This window comes from Rhineura floridana, chromosome 2, assembly GCF_030035675.1.
Source record: "Rhineura floridana isolate rRhiFlo1 chromosome 2, rRhiFlo1.hap2, whole genome shotgun sequence".
Taxonomy (NCBI): Eukaryota; Metazoa; Chordata; class Lepidosauria; order Squamata; family Rhineuridae; genus Rhineura; species Rhineura floridana.
In genome coordinates this window covers 155,812,840-155,833,974 of record NC_084481.1, presented here as the reverse complement: position 1 = coordinate 155,833,974, position 21,135 = coordinate 155,812,840, and the positions used below count along the sequence as shown (strand labels likewise).

The 21,135-nt window shown below is 42.9% G+C and overlaps 1 pseudogene; it reads right to left on the bottom strand.

Moving 5' to 3' along the window:
* Positions 1–109: 109 nt before the first annotated feature.
* On the bottom strand, positions 110–228 carry LOC133378585 (5S ribosomal RNA; annotated as a pseudogene).
* Between the last annotated feature and the right edge of the window lie 20,907 nt (positions 229–21,135).

The following is a 21,135-nucleotide window of genomic DNA, read 5'->3' as shown; positions in this document are numbered from 1 at the left end:
GCCTTCAGGTCGATTACGACTTATGGCGACCCTATGAATCTTTTGGATATATTCTTAGGGGTTACATGGTAAGAGGTATTCAGAGGTGGTTTACCATTGCCGTCCTCTAAGCCTATGGCACCTGGTATTTCCAGGCAGTCTCCCATCTAAGTACTAACTAGGCCTGACCTTGCTTAGCTTCTGAGATCAGACGAGATTGGGCATGTTCAGGGTAGTATGGCCGTAGTGTTGTTGATCACAAGCTGAATATTAGTCAACAGTGTGATGTGGCTGCAGAAAAGGCAAATGCTATTTTAGGCTGCATTAACAGAAGTATAGTTTGCAGATCGCATGACATACTAGTTCCCCTCTATGCGGCACTGGTTAGGCCTCATCTTGAATACTGCATCCAGTTCTGGAACAGGTTCAGAGGACAACTAGGATAAGGGGACTGGAAACAAAGCTTTATGAGAAGAGACTGAAAGAACCGGGCATGTTTAGCCTTGAGAAGAGAAGACAGAAGGGAGATATGATAGCACTCTTCAAGTACTTGAAATGCTGTCACACAGAGGAGGGCCCGAAACACTTTTTGATTGCCCCACAGTGCAGGACACAGAATAATGGGCTCAAGATGCAGGAAGCCAGATTTCAACTGAACATTAGGAAAAAATTGACAATGGAATCACTTACCTAGAGAGGTGGTGGGCTCTCCAACACTGGAGGCATTCAAGAGGAAGCAGGACAGCCACCTGTCAGACATACTTTAAGTTGGATTCCTGAATTGAGCAGGGAGTTACTCGATGGCCTTATAGGCCCCTTTCAACTCTACTATCCTATAATTCTATGACCCTAGGGCACAGAGCAAGTGAAACAATAGCATGCCAATAGGCCAATGCCCCAGAAAGGCAAGGAATGATAAATTGTTTATATATCAGTGCCGCAAGTTCATAACTGTGCAAATACCATGTTGAATAATTATGACATCAGTAGTCTTCCATTGCCAATGAAGTCTTGTACAGAATCAACAGAGCTGCAATTCTAACCCAACTTACCTTAGAGTAAGCCCCACTGAATTCAATAGGACTTATTTCTGAGTAGATATAGTTCAGATAGCACTAAATGTGTATGCAACTGCCTTGCTTGTGAGCATCCCATAGATATCTGGTTGAACTCTATGGGAAACAGTATACTGGACTACCGTACATAGGCCTTTTTTTTTGTCTAGAAGAGCTCTGCTTATGTTCTTGTGACAAATGTATGTACTAGCAAAGTCTAATTTCTGATCATACTTTCATCTTTATTTTGTGAAGAGTTCCAAAAACTGTCATTGTGGTTTTGGGTTTTGATATTTCTAGTAAGAAATAAAACAAATATAAAAATCCCAGGTCTAGAGATGAAAAGCAGTTGCAAAAGGCAAAAAGGGTTGATCCACGATGACTCTAACCTAAATTGCTCACTCTCTGTATGTGGTTTGGGGCTCTGAATGATACTGGTATGGCTTTTTAACTAGTGCTTCAAAAGGGAGTGGGAGGCAAAATGGCCCTCCTGAACCAGTGGCATTTGCTTTGGGAAGGGTTGACCCAAGGGATGCCACAAGCCAAGGAAATTAAAACCCGCTGTCTCCTCCTAGAATCAAAATTGAAGGTCACAGAGCAAAGGCCCCATGTAACAAATAGTGTCATGGGACTGAAAATAATTTCATTTCATGCGCAAAATAGTGTTTAGATAAGGAGAAGTACCAAAAGGAATGAAACTACTCAGATGCTCAAAGCCTGGGGATGGAATGGGTAGATGGAAGAGTATCAATATCTTTTTAAAAAAAAATAATCTACATGCACAACAGTGTCAACTATTTTTAAAAAAATCATTTCAAAGGAAACATGTTTGGATCTGGAAAGATAGCAGAGATAATAATTGATTGCATCAACACTTTGCATTTCTTCATGTTTACCTTCATCCTGCCTTATCCCGCAATGTGATCCACATCCATCTTGCTTACAGTAGGTAAACAGACCCACCTACAAAAACAGAATTGATACTCATTCCTAGGGATGCCAACAACATGTCCTCGGCCCAGTACACTGTGTATGGATTGGGCACCACAATCTAACTTAGCCTAGCCTACCTCACAAGGCTGTTCCAAAGATTACCAGAGGAAAGGAAGGATAATGTATACAACCTTGAGTTCCTAGGAGGAAAAGCAAGATACAAATATGTAGCATCATTCACAGATCATATAAAGAAAAAAAAATTCACAAAGCCAGAAAATCACCCCCTTGCTTTAGCTGGATATTTACAGTAAAATAGCAAAACAAAAGTGTCAATCCTGATAAATAATGACAAGCCAAACAAAAATAAAAATACTCTAAGTATGTGCAGTTTCACAACTTTGATATCTGAACTACCAACTCTCAGCCTAGTCTACCTGACAGGACTGTTGTGAAAATAAAAGGGGGCAGGGGGAGACAATATACATAGTTACTGTAAACCACCCAGAGAGCTTCAGCTATGGGGCAGTATACAAATACAATAAATAAATAAATAAAATAAAATAGCTGTGAACTCCAAGAGAGAAAAACAAGATACAAATATACAACAACAATACCGTAACAAGTAACAAGTATCCAGAGGGGATCCCGGAAATTACAGGCCAGTTAGCTTAACTTCTGTCCCTGGAAAACTGGTAGAAAGTATTATTAAAGCTAGATTAACTAAGCATATAGAAGAACAAGCCTTGCTGAAGCAGAGCCAGCATGGCTTCTGCAAGGGAAAGTCCTGTCTCAGTAACCTATTAGAATTCTTTGAGAGTGTCAACAAGCATATAGATAGAGGTGATCCAGTGGACATAGTGTACTTAGACTTTCAAAAAGCTTTTGACAAGGTACCTCACCAAACACTTCTGAGGAAGCTTAGCAGTCATGGAATAAGAGGAGAGGTCCTCTTGTGGATAAGGAATTGGTTAAGAAGCAGAAAGCAGAGAATAGGAATAAACGGACAGTTCTCCCAATGGAGGGCTGTAGAAAGTGGAGTCCCTCAAGGATCGGTATTGGGACCTGTACTTTTCAACTTGTTCATTAATGACCTAGAATTAGGAGTGAGCAGTGAAGTGGCCAAGTTTGCTGACGACACTAAATTGTTCAGGGTTGTTAAAACAAAAAGGGATTGTGAAGAGCTCCAAAAAGACCTCTCCAAACTGAGTGAGTGGGCGGAAAAATGGCAAATGCAATTCAATATAAACAAGTGTACAATTATGCATATTGGAGCAAAAAATCTGGATTTCACATATACGCTCATGGGGTCTGAACTGGCGGTGACTGACCAGGAGAGAGACCTTGGGGTTGTAGTGGACAGCACGATGAAAATGTCGACCCAGTGTGCGGCAGCTGTGAAAAAGGCAAATTCCATGCTAGCGATAATTAGGAAAAGTATTGAAAATAAAACAGCCGATATCATAATGCCATTGTATAAATCTATGGTGCGGCCGCATTTGGAATACTGTGTACAGTTCTGGTCGCCTCATCTCAGAAAGGATATTATAGAGTTGGAAAAGGTTCAGAAGAGGGCAACCAGAATGATCAAGGGGATGGAGCGACTCCCTTACGAGGAAAGGTTGCAGCATTTGGGGCTTTTTAGTTTAGAGAAAAGGCGGGTCAGAGGAGACATGATAGAAGTGTATAAAATTATGCATGGCATTGAGAAAGTGGATAGAGAAAAGTTCTTCTCCCTCTCTCATAATACTAGAACTCGTGGACATTCAAAGAAGCTGAATGTTGGAAGATTCAGGACAGACAAAAGGAATTACTTCTTTACTCAGCGCATAGTTAAACTATGGAATTTGCTCCCACAAGATGCAGTAATGGCCACCAGCTTGGATGGCTTTAAAAGAAGATTAGACAAATTCATGGAGGACAGGGCTATCAATGGCTACTAGCCATGATGGCTGTGCTCTGCCACCCTAGTCAGAGGCAGCATGTTTCTGAAAACCAGTTGCCGGAAGCCTCAGGAGGGGAGAGTGTTCTTGCACTCGGGTCCTGCTTGCGGGCTTCCCCCAGGCACCTGGTTGGCCACTGTGAGAACAGGATGCTGGACTAGATGGGCCACTGGCCTGATCCAGCGGGCTCTTCTTATGTTCTTAACAAATACTCTAATCACATGCAGTTTCAGACACACACACACACACTTTTTTTTGCCAATCTTGATAAACAAAAAAAGTATTGTGCTAAAGTTTAGTCTATAGAAATTATTGTGACAAGCAAACCAATAGTGGTTGTATGCAGGACATGGAATATGGGGGGTTTGGTTTGGTTTAGTTTTGGTTTTTGCAATATCACATATTGATATCACATGTTGAGCTGCACACATTGATAAAATTAGGCCTGAGTTACAGCCTAGGTTGACAGCCAGCTAACTGTAGTATGCACAGCAGTATTTCTATTGCTTTAGGGCTTTTTTCATCCTTTGCCATGGAGTATTTATATATTTATTTATTTATTGCATTTATATACCGCCCCATAGCCGAAGCTCTCTGGATGGTTTACAGCAATTAAAAACAATAAAAACAAATATACAAATTGTAAAACACAAAAAACAATTTAAAAACACAATTAAAAAAAATTAAAAAATTTTTTAAAACACATGCTAAAATGCCTGGGAGAAGAGGAAAGTCTTGACCTGGCACCGAAAAGATAACAGTGCTGGCACCAGGCGCACCTCGTCAAAACAATCATTCCATAATTTGGGAGCCACCACTGAGAAGGCCCTCTCCCTTGTTGCCACCCTCCGAGCTTCCCTCGGAGTAGGCACCCGGAGGAGGGCCTTAGATGTTGAGCGTAGTGTATGGGTGGGTTCCTGTTGGGAGAGGTGTTCCATCAGGTATTGTGGTCCTAAGCCTTGTAAGGCTTTATAGGTTACAACCAGCACCTTGAATCGAGCTCGGAAACATACAGGCAGCCAATGCAAGCGGGCCAGAATCGGTTTTATATGTTCGAACCATCTGGTCCCTGTTACCAATCTGGCCGCTGCATTTTGCACAAGCTGCAGCTTCCGAACCATCTCCAAAGGCAGCCCCACATAGAGCACATTGCAGTAATCTATCTTGGAGGTTACCAGAGCATGGACAAGTGAAGCCAGGTTACCCCTGTTCAGATAGGGGCGTAGCTGAGCCAACAACCAAAGCTGGTAGAAGGCACTTCGTGCCACCAAGGCTACCTGGGCCTCAAGTCACAGAGATGGTTCTAGGAGAACCCCCAAGCTATGAACCTACTCCTTCAGGGGGAGTGTAACCCCATCCAGAACAGGTTGGACATCCACCATCCAGTCAGAAGAACCACCCACTAGCAGCGTCTCAGTCTTATCTGGATTGAGCCTCTATTAGCCCTCATCCAGTCCATTGTCGCAGTCAGGCACTGGTTCAGCACATTGACAGCCTCACCTGAAGAAGATGAAAAGGAGAAATGGAGCTGCATGTCATCAGCATACTGATGCCAACGCACTCCAAAGCTCCGGATGACCGTGTGACATCCTTCCCCAGCACCACCTGTGAAGCCCTCACTTGTGGCTACCAGCAGACAGGATCGTCAGGTTTATTTTTACCTTTCACCGCACTAGCACAGATCTCAGAAGATCCCCCTGCTAGGCCTTACTACCCAACACTCTGTATCTCTTATAACCTTTAGACTGTGCCTTAGTCTCTGCGAGGCTATCTCGATACCTTGTGTCTATGGGTATAGGTAATTCCCAACCCCCCCTGCAGCCTCTTGCACTGAAGCTTACAGCCCTGGGTTTCTCTGTGGTACTGGATACAATATCTGTTCCTCCGCCGCTGCCACCATTTGATACAACTGTTCAGCCTTGGTTACTTGCTATCCCCCCTGGTTTGTGTTTCCCAGCTGAAGGAATCAGGCTTTTGTTTAACCAAGAAATATTTATTAACAATTAGAAATAACAAGATTACTTAAGAAATGTTTCACAAGCGGACTTCCCGGAAGGATTGCTCCGCCTGTGGCTGCCTCTGAGATGAGCTCTGTCTCAGAGGAAGCTTTTTTCAGTTTAAAATCAGTCAAAAGGGAACTTTGACTGGTATAAATGTTCTCCCAGGCAAGGGTGAACCGAAGAGATTATCCACAAAAACTTCGTTGGGCTGTCGGTGGCTGGAATTGATCAGGAATTCCCTGGGAAAGGAAGACATACCTAGCAGCCGAGGACGGAGTTAGGACTTCCAGCAAGCTGGGCTGAAAAAAGCGAGATGTTTTTTCTTTTAAACGATCCACAACGGGCGAGCTTTCTTCTGTCTAATCTTATCATTTGGCTTAAATTACTACAGTAAAAGAGATTTGTTTAAGAATCAGCAATTAAGATACCTGGGTGAGTTACACTTCTCTCTTTTATACAAGGAATTAAGGAGGAGGAAAGAAAATTTAAAAAGCTTATCTTATTTTTTATGGCAAAAAGCTGGCCTGAATTTGGAAACTATAAAGATTAAAACGGATGAGGGGCAACTTACCCGAAGAGAAAATCTGATTTAGATGATTATTTGATTGATATATGTCTGGGACTACTTTTTCTTGGACTACTTTCTTTAGACGAATCTGCTGTTCGTGTATGTTACTAATTGTTCGGCACTGTGAACCAAATTTGTTTTGCATTCTTGGACGTGCGGGAGAAAAGAATTGTGCTGGCCAGATGATGTCAACAGGCCTGGAATATTAACTCCCTTATTGCTGGGAAAAGAAGCAAATTACTCTTTGCTTGGGAATTGTGGCTATATTGGAAATTTGAAGGGTTTTTTTTTTTTTGGCTTTAAGAATGACAATCAAAGAAGTGGCAGAGACCCTGGATGTACCCCTGGAAGGGTTTTCCCCTCTGGATATGTTTCAGAAGATAATGGATGAGATTTAGATAACGAAACAAGAACTGGGACAGAGTAGACAAGAGATGGCAACTGAATTTGGTAAAGTGAAACAGGAGTTGAAAGAAATAAAGGATTATATGAGAAAAGAAGCAGATGGACAAGCAATAGAAGAAGAAAAAGAAATTAAAGGGAAGGAGCAAATTTTGGAGATTGGATCAGATATATCAAATGTGGAATTGGAAAAAGATTTGGACTTTATGGCAAAAATTGAAGGGAGGATGCAAGTCCTGGAGATTGGAACAGATATATCAAGTGTGGAACTGGAAAAATATTTGGAGTTTGTGGATCCTGGAGATAAAGATTACTGTTTGGAATTCGGCGTTGTCCCTGGAGAAATTGATGAAGATATCAGAGATAAAGCTATCAATGTTTTGATGGAATTTCTGGACTGGAATGATTTGATGGAACTTGAAATAGAGAAAATTTATAGAATTAATTCCAGATATGTGACAATGGAAAAACTCTTAAGAGATGTGCTAGTGCATTTCATAAAAAAGAGGAACAGAGATATGGCTTTACAACAATATTTCAGCAACACATTCAGAATTGATGGCAAGGAAATATTTGTGATAAAGGAAATTCCCATCAGACTCTTACTATATGACTATGACTATGACAGCAAGATTATTATGGGTGCAAGGATGGAAGTTGGAAGATGGAATTAACACTGATAATGGAAGAATGGCTATTGAAATTACTGGACCTAGCAGACTTGATGAGATGGATTAATTGACATGTTTATTTGGAGAAAGATCGATGGATATATTTCTCAAGGAGTGGAAGCCTCTCTTTGACTTTTTGCGGAAAGAATAAAGTGATGTTAATGAGATTTGATGATTAATTAAGATAACTACTGGTGGAAAGTGATTTTGTAATGTATTAAGAGACAGGTTTGTTATATATCATAGACCTATAACTGATCTGCGACAAATCGGAAGTCAACATTTTATTTTATTGTTTAATTTGTTTCTTTTTTGTTTTGTTTTGTTTTGTTTGAAAATTTGAATAAAAATTAATGATAAAAAAAAGAAATGTTTCACAAGCGTATGGTTTCATCTATATTCTGTTATGTACTTGACTTCTTACTAATTGCCTCAGAACTCCGACTCACTCTCAACAACAACAGCCTCCAAACACCACCTCACAGCCACCACCTCAATTCACCACCAAACCTCCACCCAGATTCAACTGTCATTCTTCCATTTATACTCCCAGCCATTCAAACGCTCAGCCAATCATTCAGCATTCTACTGCTCATGTATTCCCCCTCCTCTTTCACTCCACTTACCATATATCTTCTATATAACCAGCACTTACCATATTTACAATATAAGCAGGAACATCACAGACCGCACCCAATGGTTTCATGTAGATGTTGAACAGCATGGGGGACAGAACTGACCCTTGCAGAACCCCATACTGGAGAGTCCAGGATGCCGAGCAATGTTCCCCAAGCACCACCTTCTGGAGCCGACCCGCCAAGTAAGAGTGGAACCACTGCCATGCAGTCCCTCCCACTCCCAACTCAGCCAGTCTTCCCAGGATACCCTGGTCGATGGTATTGGAAGCCTCTGAGAGATCAAGGAGAATCAACAGTCACACTCTCCCTATCTCTCTCCCAACAGAGGTCATCAAGGTTGTTTCCGTGCCAAAATCAGGCCTGAAACCCAACTGCAATGGATCCAGATAATCAGTCTCATCCAAGAGTGTCTGGAGCTGGCCTGCCACCACTTGTTCAAGGACCTTGCCCAGGTATGGAACATTTGCTACCGGCTTATAGTTATTAAGATTTTCTGGGTCCAGGGAGGGTCTCTTCAGGAGTGGTCTCACTACTCCCTCTTTCAGGCAGCCAGGGACCACCCCCTCTCACAGAGAGGCATTAATCACTTCCCTGGCCCAGCCGGCTGTTCCATCCCTGCTAGCTTTTATTAGCCAGGAAGGGCAAGGATCCAGCACAGAAGTGGTTGCATGAACCTGTCTGAGCACCTTGTCAACGTCCTCAAGCTGTACCAACTGAGTACTAAAGAAAAAGGAAAAATAGCCACTATGACTGTCAATATACTGCTTTAAAAGAGTAAAGGGGTAACTTAGGATAGATATTTTTTCATATCACTTTAAGTTATCTCTTTCTCTGTTTAGCAATAAGCACCCAGTTCTACTCTACTCATAATAATAACTGCATTAAACAAACTCTTCTCACTGCAGGCAAGCATGCTTTTTAAATGCTGGCTGGGTAGAGAACACAACTGAAACTGAAACTGAAAAGCAGAGCAAAGGAAAATCCAAGAGGTGGAGTCTAACTCTAGCCCATAATACAAAGTTCTAATATTTAACTGCTCAAGGGTTATGTTACTATACAGGCTGCTTTTCTGAGGATCGCTTAAATAATTATAAGGTGATTGTGACCATGAAAAAGTCAGGGAAAGTCTTAAGTGAGCAGACTTTAGGGGCTCTTCCAGATTAGGTTTTTGTTGTGCACTCACCCTGTCTTATTCACTGAATTTTTCAGAGGGTCCATTTTTTAAAATGCTCCTGTTTTAAAATAAACGATCATTCTTTAAATGGAGATTGTCATTGTCTGTCATGTGACATGTCACAAATGAAAAGGACAATTTCCCAAAAAATACCCACAAAACCTAGAGGGGGACAAAGCACAGATCGGGGAGGGCCGGTGCACCCCCTTGCCTCACCCTGCTTACAGGACTGTGCTCTGGGAGACCCCTTTTCTGAGTCCTGGGTGAGGTAGCCAGCATTTCTTCCTCTGATTGCTTAGCAACATTGATTAAGCAACAATGCTGCCTGGCAGGTGCTGAAGCCTTACATGTTTGCTGTCCAACCGTTTTTTGTTGATGTCCAATCGCTTTTTAAAAAAAAAATTAAAGCACAGAATCCAGTTACATGTGTAACCCCTGTACCACCTGCCAGTGGCCCTGCTCATTCCCACTCTGAGCCCATATCTAAGGTGTTTTTATTTATTTAATTAATTTATAATCCATGTTTCCTTCCAGGAGATCAAAGCAGCACTTATGATTCTCTCCCTACCCATTCTAACTGTAGGGTGACTGTGATCATGAAAAAGGCAGGGAATGTCTTAAGTGAGCAGACAATCACCCCACAATCACAACAGCCCTGGTAAGATAAGTTAGGCTGAGAGAGTGTGACTGGCCTAAGGTCATCCAGTGAGCCTCATGGCTGAGTGGAAGCTTAAACCTGGATCTCCCCAGCCCTAGTCCAACACTCTAACCCAATGATAGCCAAAGTGGCACCCTCCAGATGTTCTTGGAGTACAACTTCCACCAACCTTAACCATTGGGTGGAGCTGATCGGAGTTGTAGTCAAATGACTATGTTGGCTATCCCTGTGCTAACCACTACACCACACTGGTGGTCCTTACATTCTTGCTCTGTTAGGCTTTCGCAATAGTGGTGGCAAAACATCATAAGGATTTTGTGAAAAAATAATTTGGTCAGTCATACAGGAGATATATTTTAATTTGTTGGTATTTGATACTGACCGAAAGATTTATTTATTTATTTATTTTATATGATTATACTGAATGGGTAAAACAAATTCTGTTCCTTGTAACCTCAATACACTTGGGCAGAGCCTAGAAGGGAAAATGTGGTGTTGGGATAAGTGATGTGAGGGGTCCATACCATGGTGCATTTCTGCTGAGGATCAACTTTTAAGGCCCCTCCTGCTTGCGTTGCTTGCTTATCCCTCCCAGCAAGTGAAACCCAGTGAGCGTCATGGCGGAGGAGGACTTAGACACCAGGTTTCCTTGGACCATCTCCAATATAGGGTTACCAGCTTCTGAACTGGCCTTCGCCCTGTGCTTTTAATAGCATCTTGATGGGCACATAGCATGTGATAATACTTGTCTCCATGCCACAAAGAGCTTCACCTGCTGATTCCTATAGCTGAAGGTGCTGTGAGAGGCATAGGATCAGGCCATGGCAGTAGTTTCTGCTCTGTTGGCAATCCCAGTCCTGTATTGTCCTGTTTGCAGCACCGGATAAAATGGAGCTGAATCACACAAAGGTGCAGACTAAGGGCAATATGACATATCTCTGAGTCTGAAACAGCAAGGAGAATTTGGCTTTTTCACAGATTCCTCCGCTGCTGAGGTAACTGGAAAGGTGGACACTTGTAGGAAACGATCAAAGGAAGGAGAACATTTAACACCTTCCTGACCAATTATCCAGTCAAGTCCTGCAAAAGTCTGTTCAAGGCATCGTTACCCTTAGATACACAACTCAGTTTCTATGCCCAAGTGAGGAGTGGAGTGGGAGCGAGGTGGGGGTTATTGGGAAGAATTAGTAGACAGGGGGAGGGTTCAGCGATCTTCTCACACTCGTCAATTCTCCACCACAAGTGTTCCCCAATCCCTGCACAACAAAGCACAGATTTGGGAAACTTGGATTTACCTTGCAGTGATTGCGTCAACCCTAAGACTGTTTCTTAACTTGTTTGCTTCATTTTAACGGGGGTAATCAGTAACTAATATATTTCCTTTTAACCTTTTCTGCAAGTGCCTACCATTCCAGTTACCACTAATGTCCTGTGGTTGCCATGGGTCAAATAGAGCTAGTGTGGTGTAGTGGTTAGAGTGTTAAACAACACTGCCATAAAACTCACTAAGTGACCTTTGATCACTCATTGCCTCTTAGCCTAGCCTACCTTATATTGTTGTGATAATGAAATGGGGAGGGAGGACCATGTCCCCCAACTTGAACTCCTTGGAGGAAAGGTGATATTATAATTCTTACATTTTTATTGCTACTAGTACTGGTATCTTTCATTTCCTCATTTAGAAAATTCTGAACTCAGTGCCAATTATAAAGAATAGGCAATAGGAAATGTCTACTGGGGGGATGAGGGCTGAATAAGGTCAGACCACAGCATAAATGGAGGCCAACAAAAATGTTTCCTGGAGTGTCTTAGTTTCCTGAGAGCTGTGGAGGAGGGCCATGGTGGGGAGGGGAGGCGAGCAGTTGGAAGGTTAAGAATCCGATAAGCTGCCTGACAATATTTCTTCGGTTTATTTTTCCTTGCCATTCCATGTCAGCTGTTACCCTCCCTTGTTTTAATGGTTGCCTGGGGATAATTTCTGTCTTGGGTCATACAAGCCCAAATGCTTCAATTACTCTCTGACCTCAAAGGCGAGCGTTTCCAAATTACACTTCTTCAGAAAAGCCTCTGTCTAGTGGCTTTTTTTTATTTTTATACCTAAATGGTTAAATAGTGGGTGTGGATGAGGAGAGTCAAAATGGAGGAAGGGAAAAAAGGAGGATGATTAGCAGCAAGAAGGGTGAAGAAGAGCAGGCAAGGCCTTTTTCAAAATGGCCAAAGCTTTCGGCTGGAAGAAGTGGAAGGTGCCCTCCATTGTTATTCATCTTTTATGTAGTACAGCAGCATTGCCAACCTGGTGCCCTCCAGATGTTTTGTACAATAGCCATGCTGCTGGCTGGGGCTGATGGGAGTTGCAGTCCAAAGCATCTGGAGGGTACCAAGTAAGTAGATGTTTTGCGTATTGAGGCAAAAAAATCCTAACTTCATATGCTGATGGTGTCTGGGCTGGCAGTGACAGACCAGGAAAGGGAACTTGGGGTTGTGGTGGGTAGCTAAACTGAAACATTGACCCAACGTTGTGAAAATGCTGAATGGGGATCATTTGAAAAGTAATTTAAAATAATACTGCCAATACCCTAATAATAGGAAGCTGCCATATAGTGAGTCACACTGTTGCTCCATCTAGCTCAGTATTGTCTACACTGGCTGGCAGCAGCATTCCAGTGTTTCAGGCAGAGGTGTTCCCCAGCTCTACCTGGAGATGCTGGGGATTGAACCTGGGACCTTCTGCATGCAAGGCAAATGCTCTACCACTAAGCTATGGCCCTCTCCAAATTGAAACATAGGAGGCTTCTTAAAGCCTTTTAAGTTGAGACCTATCCCAGTCTGTGTCTGTGTTGGAATTGCTTTTTATTTTTTTATTTTTTATTTTAAAAAAACTTTTCTTTTTAAAACAGTATGTTTTTAACCCTTTTTAAAAAGATGTCTTTAAAGCTTTTTAAAACATGTTTTTAAAGTTGTTTTGTTTTAATGTATTTTAAGGTCTGTTTTTATGATGTTTTAAAGTGTTTTAGTGCTTTTATTTGCCGCCCTGGGCTCCTGCTGGGAGGAAGGGTGGGATATAAATCAAATAAATAAATAAATAAATAATAAGACCACTGGTCCATCTAGCTCAGCACTGTCTACATTGACTGGCAGTGGCTGTCCAGGGTTTCAGGTGGGAGTCTCTCTCAACCCTACCTGGAGATGCCAGGGACTGAACCTGGGACCTTCTGCATGCAAAGTAGGTGCTCTCCCACTGAGCTACAGCCCTTCACCTAGGGACTCTATGGTGACACCACATTTGGATGACTGTGCAGTTCTGAACAACACATCTCAAAATGATATCGTCGAGGTAAAGAAAGTTCAGAAAAAGGCATGCTCAAGGAGTATAAGATTATGCATGGGGTGGAGAAAGTGGCTAGAAACCAGGGTCATCAAATGAAATGGAAAGTTAGGAGATTTCAGGCCGGACAAAAGGAAACATTTCATTACAACAGCACAGAGAATGTAGTGATAGCCACTAACATGGGCAGTTTTCAAGGGGGATTAGACCAGTTCATGGAGGATGAGGCTATCAATGGCCATTTGTCATGATGGCTATATATTACCACCAGTACTAGAGGCAATAGGCCTCTGAATACCAATTGCTGGGAAGCATGATCAGGAGAGGAGTGCTTTTGGACTGATATCCTGCTTGAGGGCAGGCTCTGGTTGACCACTGTGGAAACAGAATGTTAGACTAGATGAGTCTTTGCTCTGATCCAGCAAGGCTCTCCTTATGTTCTCATGGACTTAAATACAATGGGTCTAATAAATATTGGAATTCTGCCAAATTTCAGGTAACTTTACCTTCCTATATACCCTCTTGAGTATCACTCCTTCTATTTCTGATAGACTAGATGTGAGTGCCATTGCTTATGTTGCCAAAATGGCATCACCCCACACAAGAGGGAAGTATTGGCTGTGTATACACCTTACGTTTAAAGCATATTTCCCCAAAGAATGCTGGGAATTGTAGTTTATGCATCACAGAGCTACCATTCCCAGCACCCATAACCAACTACAGTTCCCACAATTCTTTGTACTTTAAATATATGGGGTGCATGCAGACCCAAGGTTTGGGGAGCCCCAAGGCTTGCAAAAGTACAAACAGTAGCCATGGGATGCCAAGTTACTGTCTGTGGGGAAAAACAGAAACCGGGAGGAGGGAGGAATATAATGTGGTCTCTGAAATCCTGAAGAGGGAGTGTTCCACACAGTGCAACATTTTGTTTCAAGTTCCATGTGTGACAATATCTTTTTCTATGTTGTCTGCTTAGTATAGGCTATTAATCATAGAATCACTGAATAGTAGAGTTGGAAGGGGCCTATAAGGCCATCGAGTCCAACCCTTTGCTCAATTAAGCAATCCAACTTAAAGCATACCTAACAGGTGACTGTCCAGCTGCCTCTTGAATTCCTCTAGTGCCAGAGAACCCACCACCTCCCTAAGTAATTGGTTCCATTGTCATGCTGTTCTAACAGTTAGGAAGTTTTTCCTGATGTTCAGTCAACACCTGGCGTCCTGTTACTTGAGCCCATTATTCCATATCCTGCACTCTGGGATGATCAAGAAGGGATCCTGGCCCTCCTCTATGTGGCAACCTTTCAAGTACTTGAAGAGTGCTATACCTCCCCTTAGTCTTCTCTTCTCAAGGCTAAACATGCCCAGTTCCTTCAGGCCCTCCTCACAGGGCTTTGTTTCCAGTCCCCTAATCATCCTCATTGTCCTCCTCTGAACCTGTTCCAGTTTGTCTTAATTCTTCCTAAAATGCTGTGTCCAGAACTGCATGCAGTACTCAAAATGAGGCCTAACCAGCGCCAAATAGAGAGGAAATAGTACTTCTTCACGTGATTTGGAAATTACATTTATTTATTTTTATTTATTTATTTGTTTCATTTATAAACCGCCCATAGCAAGTAGCTCTCTGGGCGGTGTACAAAAAGGTTAAAATACAAAAATTTTTCTGTTAATACAGCTTAAAATAGCATTTGTCTTTTTTATAGCCATAATCGCACTGTTGGCTCATATTCAGCTTGTAATCCACAATTCCAGGATCCTTCTCGCATGTAGTATTCCTGAGCCAAGTATAACTTTGCATGTATTCCTGTTAAATTTCATTATGTTGTTTTCAGCCCAATGTTCTTGCCTATCAGGATCACTTTGAATTTTATGTATGTCCTCCAGGGTATTAGCTATCCCTCCCAATTTTGTATCATCTGCAGATTTGATAAGCATTCCCTGCACCTCCTCATCCAAATTGTTAATAAAAATATTGAAGAGCACTGGGACCAGGACTGAGCCCTGCACTTGTTACTTCCCCGCACTTTGAGAAGCAACCATTGATAAACTCTCTTTTAGTATGATTCTGTAGCCATCTGTGGATCTACCTGATAGTTGTTTCATTCAGCCCACATTTAGCTAGCTTGCTAATCAGAGTATCATGGGGCACTTTGTCCAAAGCTTTGCTGAAGTCAAGCTATATTATGTCCACAGCATTTCCACAGTCTACCAGAGAGATTACCTAGTCAAAAAATGAGATAAGATTAGTCTGCCGTGATTTGTTCTTGACAAATGCATGTTGGAATCTAGTAATCACTGCATTGTTCTGAAGATGTTTACAGATTAATGTCAAACTTGTGCTCTCTCCTCCATTTCAGAATTAGGTGAACTGATTTCTGTTTCTAGGTTATGAAATTCCCTAGTGTGCTGGAAGAGGGGGGAAGTATTGCATACATTTTGCCCGCACACAGAGAGACAGAATAAAAGCTTTATCTATCTTGATCTTATCTACACATACAGGCATACCCCGCTTAAAGTCGCTTCACTTAAAGTCGCCTCGCTATAAAGTACATGCTCCATACTCCACCATACCCCACTTTAACGTACGCGCTTCACAATAACGGACACAATGGCATGACACCGCTGCCATCTAGTGGCGATTGCAGTGCAGTACATGCATAGATAATTGCTTCACTTTAAGTACATTTTCACTTTACGTACAAGCTCCAGTCCCATTGTGTATGTTAAAGCGGGGTATGCCTGTATTTATTTAAGGCAAGACAGGGCTGTGGTTTTATCCTTTACTTTTGCAGCAGAACCAGATTTCTGCAATGGCCATAAAAGGAGGGAGGGGACATAATGTGATCTCCTGGCATATTTGTAAAAAGGTAAAGGTGTCCCCGCACTTGTAGTGCGAGTAATTTCCGACTCTTAGGGTGACGTCTTGCGATGTTTACTAGGCTGACCGTATATATAGGGTAGGATTGCTAGTTCCTTCCCCGGCCTTTCTTTATCCCCCAGCATATGCCGGGTACTCATTTTACTGACCACGGATGGATGGAAGGCTGAGTGGACCTCAACCTCTTTTACCGGAGATTCAACTTCCTCCTTCCTTTAGAATTGAACTCCGGCCGTGAGCAGAGCTTTCGGCTGTGTTACCGCTGCTTACCACTCTGCGCCACAGAGGATCTTCATATTTGTGGCCACCCTAAATTCAACTGAACAATCCTTTTCCATCTACTTGCATCTGCTGGGTATCAGTATCCAAGACAGAAGCCAGAGGTACAGCCCTAGTAAATTCCAATGCAGGTTCTTTAATTAATTCAGATAGTTTTGTTCCCTTTTTTAGTCTTGGGGTCAATCAGCCATCTACAGCAAGGGGGGGAAAGCTTAATAACATTCAGCATGAAAAAAGGCTTCCAAGACTCCCCCTGGTCTTGCTCCTCCCGCCACCACGGTATATGTCCTCCATGCACATCTGGATAAAAGCTTGCACTCCAAGACCAACAGAAAGCATTAGCTTTGGGCACCAAGCCTCCAGAGCAGGGCTGTGCTCCCAAAAAGCATTGCAAATTCTTGCATCATATGGCAGCTACGGGAGGAAGATCTTCTAGGACACCAGAGAGGCCTCCCTGGCAGCTACTCCTGCCCTGTGGTGTTGTTGACTCAGAGAGTAAAGGAAGGCGTTTGGTTTGGTTTTATTTATTTATCATCATTGTTTATTTGCTTTATACCAGACAGACCTTCCTTGGCCTTTCAAATGCTGATGCTGCAGGCAAGGCTGAGCCAGTCAGTCAAAATGGGACTGACAAATCTAGACCCAGCCATTCAGCTTTATTGATGACAAGAGCCCTAAAGAGGTGAAGTCCAGGCACATTGATGAAATGCATGCCCTCCATCTTTCCCTTCAAGAGCACAAAATATATCAGAGAAATATTTCTTAGGATTTCCCCACCCCCACCCCTCTCTTGGTCGGAGTCTAGTAAATTTTCCTGGATATGAGATGACATTTATTCTAATAAAATATTGGGAAAGTGAGTGTGTGTGATTGGCTTCAGCTCGCAGACTAGGCTGGCAGACAATAGAAAGCCCTGAAGAGAATGTTTATTAATGAATTCCTTGATTGAGCAAGTAATTAGCCCCTTTTACAGTACTTGTAAAATGCTATTTTATGGTAATTTACTTGCTGGAGTGTCATTTATGGGATAGGTAGTCCATGGGCACTGAAAGAACACAGCCATCTAAGCCATTCACCATCTAAGAACAGATGTAGACAGAGGTTTGGGGAGCAGATCAGGTATTACATTTCAAGGGCAAGCAAGAGGGGCAGGTGAGCCCATGTCTCCTCCTCGTCCTCGCACACATTTAAAAGTCCATGTTTACCCAATCTCATGTGTCAGAGAGAGGCCTGGGAGCCTCAGATTGGAGAGAAAGAGGTTGACAACACCCAGAATCCTTCATCTCCATCCCTGGCCTAACAGCAATGGTTTGGAGGGACCCCAGGTAAGCTTCCTCATCAGCTGTCTCAACCCTCCTTTTAAAGAGAGTGCCACATGCCATGGAGGCATGTAAAGGCCCTTCAGCTTCTTGCATGGCATCTGGGATTAGGGTTATTGAGCCCTAAGAGACCATGGCATGGACAGTGGTCTGTTGCTATGGCAATGTTGCTGGCACTGCCGGTTCCTACTGACATCTGTTGCCTGTCCCATTTCTCTCTGTTACCCTCAACAGATGCTTTATGGTGGGTTGTCACAGGATTGTTGAGGAACCCCCTTGTTCCTGCTGCCCAAGAGTTCTTCTGCCCTTGAAATAACCCTTCTGGCCTCTGGAGTCATTATCAGATGCTGTCATAATGGGGGTAACATTCCTTATACCATAGTGAGGTGCCATGCTGCTTATGTACCTCTAAATGGGTGTCTCTGAACATACAGTGTTTTGGAAATGTGGAATGTAGCCGCCTTTTTAAAAATCATAATTGTGATTTCTTATTATTGTTCAAATCACATTAGTAAAGGATAACTCACTAATGGTTATAAACAAACCTCTCAACAAGGTATTGTACCCTGTGTCCCATTAACCATGCAGGGCCACGACACATCGCTCACACAATGGAATCATCTTAGACCTCCGCCCCTTCTCTTTGACTTAATCCCAACAGAAAGGTGAATCTTAAATCCTATACATACTCACTTGTGAGTATGTCCCACTGAACTCAGGACAACTTTAGAGATCTAAAGGCCTGGGAACAAAATTCAGAAAAATTAGGAGGGGAAAACCATTTGTTTGGGTTTGGGGTTTCCTTCCACTCCAGTGCTTTCTTGTTTTTCCCACCAAAACATGTTTAAAATACCAGAAAAAAATGGCAGGGGTGTGTGTCTGAATTTTTCTGATTTTTTTCTGGGCCTTCACATCTATAGGCAACTCCTGAGTAGACATGCACCGGATTACAATGTAAGTGTAGCTAAGCCCATTGATTTCAATAGACTTGGGTCCACAGCCGTTTCTGTCTTGCATTTCCATAGACACATTTTTGTTTGGTTTCTTCATCTGCTTTTGGCCTACTCCCAGCCTTGCCTCCTTTGGCCCTGTCTGTGAAGCAGACTCAGGGCCTACTCAAGGCAATTTCTCATGGAATGGAAAACGCAGGTGGAAGAACCTGCTGCTTTCCCCTTGGGTCTGTCTGCACACGTCTAAACAAAGCTGGGGTGGACATAAAATGAAGGCAGCACCACACGTGGCCCAGTTTCTCCTCAAGCATGCATGTGTCTCTGATGTGTGCATGCACACGAGTGTACGTGTGTTTATGTATAATGCAGAGCTTGGAAAAGTTACTTTTTTGAACTACAACTCCCATCAGCTCAATCCAGTGGCCATGCTGGCTGGGGCTGATGGGAGTTGTAGTTCAAAAAAGTAACTTTTCCAAGCTCTGGTATAATGATACATGTCCATCTCCCTTGTGTGAGAGAAAAAGTGCATGAAGTGTACTGGGAAACTTAAGATATGCATTGTGCCTCTTGATGAAAAGGGTTATTCAGCCCTAAGGGACCATGTGGTGGTGGCAACACATATTTCTGAGCATGTTTCACAATCAGAAATGTTAAGATAGTTGCTTAATGGTAGGTTTATTTGCAGGGAACACCAGTGTACATTAACATAATAAGATCAGCCCCAGCAGTTGGAACTTCCAGGAGACTGGGGGACAGGACTTACCATCACTGCCCTCCCCAGCATTTCCCTTGTGTTGCTATCAGCCTCTTCGGGAGGAGAGATGAGGGAGCCAGCTATAGCCACCAAGCCTGGTGAGAAAGACCCTCCTCCTCTGAACTGTATTTCAACCAAGCTTTTAAGGCTCCTTGGAGTGCAGCAAGATTGGCTCCTAGGACTTGATTGGCTGTTAACTTCTGGTTTGCTTTGTACTTATGTAGTGAAGTCTAGATTATTTATTTATGGTAATACTATTTTTTTCTGTGTTGAGAATAAATGAATGTTTGTTGTAAACTGCTTTGGGCACTGTGGAAAGGTGGCATATAAATAAACTCAATCAAACAAGCAAGCAATGCTAAGTTGCATGTCGTTTTTCTCTGAGCAGGCTGTTTTATTTTTAGGAAATGCAGCTGTGGAGACTGCAATCTGCACCAGAAGACTGCATAGGAAAAGAGTGCTAATTTTTTCTTGATCAAACCCATTTCCCAGCTACTTTTTTCAAGTGGGGGACGGGGGAGGGAGTATTAAGAATAGGGCCGGCGCCAAGCATGACTGGGCCTTTGGGCACCAGACTGCCACAAGTATCACCTCATCTTGGGTCATGGCAGGTGTGCGTGTGTTGACACAGTGACATGGGATGTGGGACTGCTGGGCCTATTGAAGCCTGTGCCGGCTGCTTGGGGGAAGGTTACCTGGGAGGGTGGAGCTTCTGTTCCACGATGTGCAGTAGCATCGGCCTGGCTGCAAATTATACTCCACAACCTGACGCTGCCATGGATTGCAAAATGGGAGCCCCACCCTCACAGCCCCAGCCTAAGGAGGGGCCCATGCCCAACCTGGCCACCTGCTGGTGCTGGGCCTGATTTTGAAACCCCCCTGCAGTATACACACAGGGCTCTTCCAGGGCAGGTTGCAGTCTTCATGATTACATTTGGTAAAATCCACAAGCAAAAGCCAACCACACAAATGCCTCAGCATTAAATAGACCTTAGCCCTTGATTTCCAACCACAGTGTATATGGTCATTCTGCTGTTTATGCTGTGCAGGATTGTCAACATTTAAAAGCTGATGCAAACTGTGGTAACATGCTCTATCCTCCCTTTCTATATGAGAAGAAAATAGCCACCATCCTCTGAAGGTGGGAATTTTAAAGGAACCATTGAGAACCATGGGCTTTTCCACACTGGAACAAAATGTGGATTCACACTGACCTGTCCCACCATTATTGCAGAGGTGTCCACATAATGCCATTCCCATCCCAGTGTTGTTCCTGACCTTTCCCCCTTTAAATGTGTTTTTTTGTCTTTGGAAAATCCAAAATGGCTAGGATTTTTTTAAAAGCATTGAAAGGGAGGAAAGCTCCAGGACAACACTGGGGTGGAGAGGACCTCATATGGACATTCCTACGTTAATAGGGAGACAGGGCATTCTGCTCTGATGTGGATAAGTATCACTGGTTAGATAGCTTACACTGTTTAGATGGAAGTTAAGATAGAAGTCTTAGTTAATTGCAGGGAAAACATTAGGGACCTGCTGTATAGCTTATTTAGCCTAATGGTTAACCCAGCCCTGGAAAGAGCTGTACCCTTCCATTACTGGTGATAAT